Genomic DNA, 6,000 nt, shown 5'->3' on the forward strand with positions numbered 1-6,000 from the left:
AATGTTGTGCAACCACCACTTCTATCTAGTTTCTAAACAGTTCTAGTTGCATCACCTTGGAAGGAATCTGTATCCATCAAATAGTTAACTTTTCACTCCTCTCACCCCCAGCTTCTGGCAGCCACCAACCTGCATTCTACTTATGGATTTACCTATTCTGGACTTTTTACCTAATGGAATCATACAACATGATTCTGCCTTCTGTGTCTGGCTTCTTTCACTTAGCATAATGTTTTGAGGTTCATCCATGTTGTAGCATCTATTAGTATTCCATTTCTTTCTATGGCTAAATAATATTACCTTGTATGTATATACCATGATTTGATTATCCATTCACCCCCCTGATGGACATTTGGGATGTTTCCAGCTTTGGTTATTGCAAATAGTGCTGTTATGAACATGCATGTATATGTATTGTTTTTAATTCTTTGGGGTATATACCTAGGAGAAGAATTACTAGGTTATACAGTAATTCTACGTTTATTTTTTAAAAGAACTCCAAGCTGCTTTCCGTAACAGTTAAAACATTTTACATGCCTACTAGCAATGTGTTAGGCTTCCAATTTCTCTCCATATCCTTGGTAACACTAGTTTTCCTTTATTTTTTATTTTTTAATTTTTTTGGTTAGTGCCATCCTGGTGGGTGTGAAGTGGTATCTCATTGTGGTTTTGATTTGCATTTCCCTGATGACTAATGATGCTGAGCATCTTTTCATGTGCTTGTTGGCCCTTTGTACATCTTCTTTAGAGAAATATCTATTTACCTCCCTTGCCCATTTTTTAAATTAGGTTACTTACCTTTTTTATTACTGAGTTGTAAGAGTTTTCAGATATATGATTTGCAAATATTCTCTCAATTCTATAGGTTCTCTTTTAACTTTCTTGATAACGTCCTTTGATGAACAAAAGTTTTTAATTTAAAGTCCAATTTATTTTTTTATTTTATTGCTCATTTAATCTTTTGATATCATATCTAAGGATCCATTGCCAAACCCAAAGTAATGAAGATTTACTCCTATGTTTTATTTTAAGAGTATTATGGGTTTAGCTCTTATATATTTTTTTTTCATTTTTTACATCTTTATTGGAGTATAATTGCTTTACAATGGTGTCTTAGTTTCTGCTTTATAACAAAGTGAATCAGTTATACATGTACATATGTTCCCGTATCTCCTCCCTCTTGCATCTCCCTCCCTCCCACCCTCCCTATCCCACCCATCCAGGTGGTCACAAAGCACCGAGCTGATCTCCCTGTGCTATGCGGCTGCTTCCCACTTAGCTCTTATATTTTTGTTGTTGATTCATTTTGAGTTAATTTTTGTATACAGTGTGAGGTAAGGATTTGTTTTCATGTGGATATCTAGTTGTCCCAGCACTGTTATTTGTTGAAGAGACTGTTGTTTCTCCATCGTATGGTCTCAGTACCCTTGTCAAAAATCAATTTGAGATAGATGTATGGGTTTATTCCTGGACTCTCAATTCTATTCTGTTGATCTGTATGTCTATGCTATGCCAATACCACCTTGTTTTGATGACTATAGCTTTGAGGTAGGTTTTGAAATCAGGGAGTATGACTTCTACAACTTTGTTCTTCATTTTTAAGATTGTTTTGGCTATTCAGAGCCCCTTTCAAATCCACATGGCTTTCACATCTATAAAAAAGGCTTTTGGGATTTTGACAGAGATTGCATTCAGTCTGTAGATCACTTTGGATACTACTGCCATCTTAATAATATTAAGTCTTGCAATCCATGAACATGAGATGTCTCTCCATCTATTTAGCTCTTCTTTATACCTTTCAGTGATGTTTTTTAGTTTTCAGTGAATGTCTTTCACCTCTTTGTTTAAATTTATCCCTAAGTATTTTATCCTTTTGGGTACTAGTGTAAATGGAATAGTTTTTTAAATTTTCTTTTCAAATTATTCATTGCTGGTGTAAAGAAACACAACTGATTTTTTTGTTGATCATGTATTCTGCAACTTTGCTGGATTTATTAGTGCTAGTAGGTTTTTTGTGGATTCTCTGATGTTTTCTTTATATAGGATCATGTCATTGGTGAACAGAGATGATTTTACTTATTTCCTTCCTATTTGGATGCCTTTTGTTTCTTTTTCTTGCTTAATTGCTCTGGATAGACCTACTAGTTCAATGTTGGATAGAAGTGGTGAAACTGGGCATCCTCTTTTTGTTTCTCATTTTTTCCTTCATTCTATTAAATGTGATGTATTATATTGATTGATTTCCTTATGTTCAGCCATCCTGTGCCAAGACTTATAACTAAGTTATCACATTTAATCCTTACAATCACCTATGAGATGTGGGTAATCTTTTCTTCCTTTTTAGTATATTTTAAAATGTATAGTATGGTTAAATTACACTCACAGTTTTTCAGAGTTTGTGGGCTAGTATCATTTATCTGATTTCAGAACCTACACTCTTAATCATTTATGCCAGTCACAGAATGTTTCTGCACATGTATTTTTATTCTTTCAAATACTATTTATTATGTATGTACTCTGTGCCAGACACAATAGTATGCACTGGGGATACAAAAATAAAAAAGAACAGAATTCTTACTTATGGAGTTTAGTTTCTCTATTCCTTTCCTCGCACTGGCCCCTTTCAGGCCCCTCCAAGAAACCAAAGATCAGCTTTGTGTCACTATAGAGTTTGCATTTTCTCAAATTTTGTATAAATGGAATCATACAGTATGTACTATTTTCCCCTTTCATTCATAATTTCTTTAACTCATAATTATTTTGAGATTTATCCATGTTATTACATACATCAATAACTAATTCCTTTTTCTTGCTAAGTAGTAGTCCGTTGTCTGGATATGCCACATTTTGTTTGTGATTCATTTGCTGAAGAACATTTGGGTATTTTCAGTTTTTTGGTGATTATGAATAAAACTGCTATAAATATGTGTACAAGTCTTTGTGTGAATGTATGCTTTCATTTTCCTTGGATAATACCTAGGAGAGTAGGATCCTTTGGGAAGTGTGACTTTATAAGATTCTGTCAATGGTTTACAAAGTTGCTGTGCTATTTTACATTCCCACAAAGAGTGTGTGAGATTTCCAGTTTTCTTTTTTTTTTTTATTCTTGCCTAATTGTACAGGCCAGAGCCTCCAGTACATCTTGAATAGAAGTGAGAGTGGTCATCCTTTTGTCTTCTTGATCTTAGCAGGAAAATATTCTGTCTTTCATCATTAAGTATGATGTTACTTGTATGTTTTTCTTTGATGACCTTTATCAGGGTCAAGAAGTTCAATTCTACTCCAAACTTGGAGCAAACTCCAAGTTTGCCAAGAGGAATGGATGTTGAATTTTGTCAAATGCCTTGTCTATGTCTCTTAAGATGATCATATAGTTTTGTTTTGTTTCTTAGTTTGTTAATATGGTGAATTACATCAATTGTTTTTGGATAATAAGTCAACCTTGCATGCTTGGCATAAACCCCACTTGGTCATGGTGTATATTTGTTTTTATTTTTTGTTGGATTTGATAAAAATTTTAAAGAATTTTTGTATCTATGTTCATGAAGGATATTGGTCTATAGTTTGCTTTTTTGGTAATGTCTTTATGTAGTTTTGGTATCAGAGTAATGCTGATCTCATAGAATGAGTTGGAAATTATTCCATCCTCTTCATTTTTTTTAAGATTATAAAATTGTTATTATTTCTTCCTTAAATGTTTTGTGGAATCCATCAGTGTTATCACATGGGCCTGCGGTGTTCTTTATTGGTAAGTTTTTAATTAAAAATTCAAGGTCTTCAATGTATAATAGGGTTATTTGGGTTATATTTCTTATTGATTGAGCTTTGTTAATTTTGTCTTTCTGAATTTGTTCATTTCTTCTAAGGTTTCAAATCCATTGGCATAAAGTTGTTCATTATATTCCCCTTTTATGCTTTAATCTGTAGAGCTTATAGTAATGTCACCTCTCTCATTCCTGATATTTTTAATTTGTGTCTTCTTTCTCTTTTTTTCTGATCATCCTAGTTTGAGGTTTGTCAGTTTTATTCATCTTCTCTAAAAATTATCATTTGGTTCTATTGATTTTTCTCTATGTTTTTTTTGGTTTTTATTTCATTGATTTCCCCCCGCCTTGGTCTATTATTTCCTTTCTTCTGCTTACTTTGGTTCTCACTTGCCCTTCCTTTTCTTGTTTCTTAAAGTGGAAGCTGAAGTCATTGATCTGAGGCATTTCTTCTTTTCCAATAAAAGTGTCTAGTACTAAAATTTTCCCCTGAGTGCACCCACAAAACCTGATACGTTGTGTTTTCACATTCATTCAGTTCAGAATAGTTTCTAATTTCCTTTTTGCTTTCTTCTTTGACCTATGGGTTATTTAGAAATGTGTTGTTTAGGTTCCAAATATTTGGAGATTTTTCATAATTTTTCTGCTTCAATTTCTAATTTAATTCCTGTATTGGAGTGCATATTTTGTATGACTTGAATTATTTTAAATTTATTGACTTGTTTTATGGCCCAGAATCTGGTCTATCTTGGTAAATGTTCTGTGTGTACTTGGAAAGAGTGTTGTTGGGTCAATGTTAGGTCAAGTTGGTTGATAGTGTTATTTAATTCATCTATATCCTTGCTGATTTCCTGTCTTGTTCAATAACCCCTTCTTTTGCAATATATAATCTGTTGTTGATGCTATCTGATGTTTCATTCATTTCAGACGTTGTAGCTTACATTTCTAGAAGTTCTTTGTGGGTCTTTTTCCTGTATCTTCCATGTCTTTAATTCAGTTTTGAACATATGGAATACAGTTATAGTAACTATTTTCATGTTTTTTTCTGGAGAAGGTAAAGACAGCTTCCCTGAGACTTAAAGAATGAGTAGGCGTTTGCCATGGGAAGGGGATAGAAGGGGTGGTAGTATGCAGCCAAAAAATCGTATTCCAAGCAAAATGAACATGTAAAGGTCCTCAAGCAGGAAGGACTTTAGAGTTTCAAAAAATACAGAGAAGGTCAGAATGGGTGGCACAGAGTATGGTGAAGAGAGGGAGAGTGGTGAAAGGTGTGCTTGGGACGAATGAGGGCAGCAGATCATGCAAGGCCTTCTAGGCTTGTGTCTTAGTCAGCATAGGCTACATTATGCTGTGATAACAAATATCCCCCAAATCTCTGTGGCTCATACAACAAAGGGTTATTTACTGCTCACGTCACGTGTTCATAGGAAGCTGACTGAGACTCTGTTCCACATTTCCATTCAGGGACAAGGGCTAAAGGAGCAACTTTTAACAGGATATACCTACTCTGTGGCAGAGGGGAAAGACTCTTGGTGAGCTACCGTACAGCTTTCAAAGCATCTGTCTGAAACTGGCATATGCATTTCCACTCACATCTCATTTGTCAATGGGATGGGAGGAGCAGCAAATATTTGGTAACAATAATACAATCTACCACATAGTGCTAAGGATTTTAACCTTTATCTGAAGAACAATGGAAAGCCAGCTTCAGTGGAATGTTAAGCAAAAGAGGGACATTATAATTCCATCTAATAAGATCAGACTTTATTTCTGGAAAAAAATCAAAAGTAATTTGGAATCAAAGTCAGAGAAAATAAGATGGATGATCATACTCAGTAATATTGTTTGGGTCAAAAAACAGGATAGAAATTTTATGAAAGTAGTAAGATTGATTTTTCTGTGAGATTATGTAATGCTATTATGGCATATTTTATGTTTATAACTGCCCAGCAGAACCATCTTAAAAGGAATGACAGTTATTTGCATATGTAGCTTCTGATGTCTTTTTTTTAAAATGCATTATTTTATAATAGTATCTTGAGCACCGTATTCTGATGATTGCTTTTACAAACTTAAGAGTGCAATATAAAACTGAATTTTACACTGCAGTTACATAGAATGTTACTTAATTTTTCTTTGCAATATAAGCAATGGTGGGTTTGAGAGGGTTATTGTTTTTGTCCTGGTGCCTCAAGGGAAGGGACAGATAAGCACCAGGGACCGAGCCAACCCTCAG

This window comes from Monodon monoceros, unplaced genomic scaffold, assembly GCF_005190385.1.
Source record: "Monodon monoceros isolate NGI ecotype Baffin Bay Population unplaced genomic scaffold, NGI_Narwhal_1 Super_Scaffold_8, whole genome shotgun sequence".
Lineage (NCBI taxonomy): Eukaryota > Metazoa > Chordata > Mammalia > Artiodactyla > Monodontidae > Monodon > Monodon monoceros.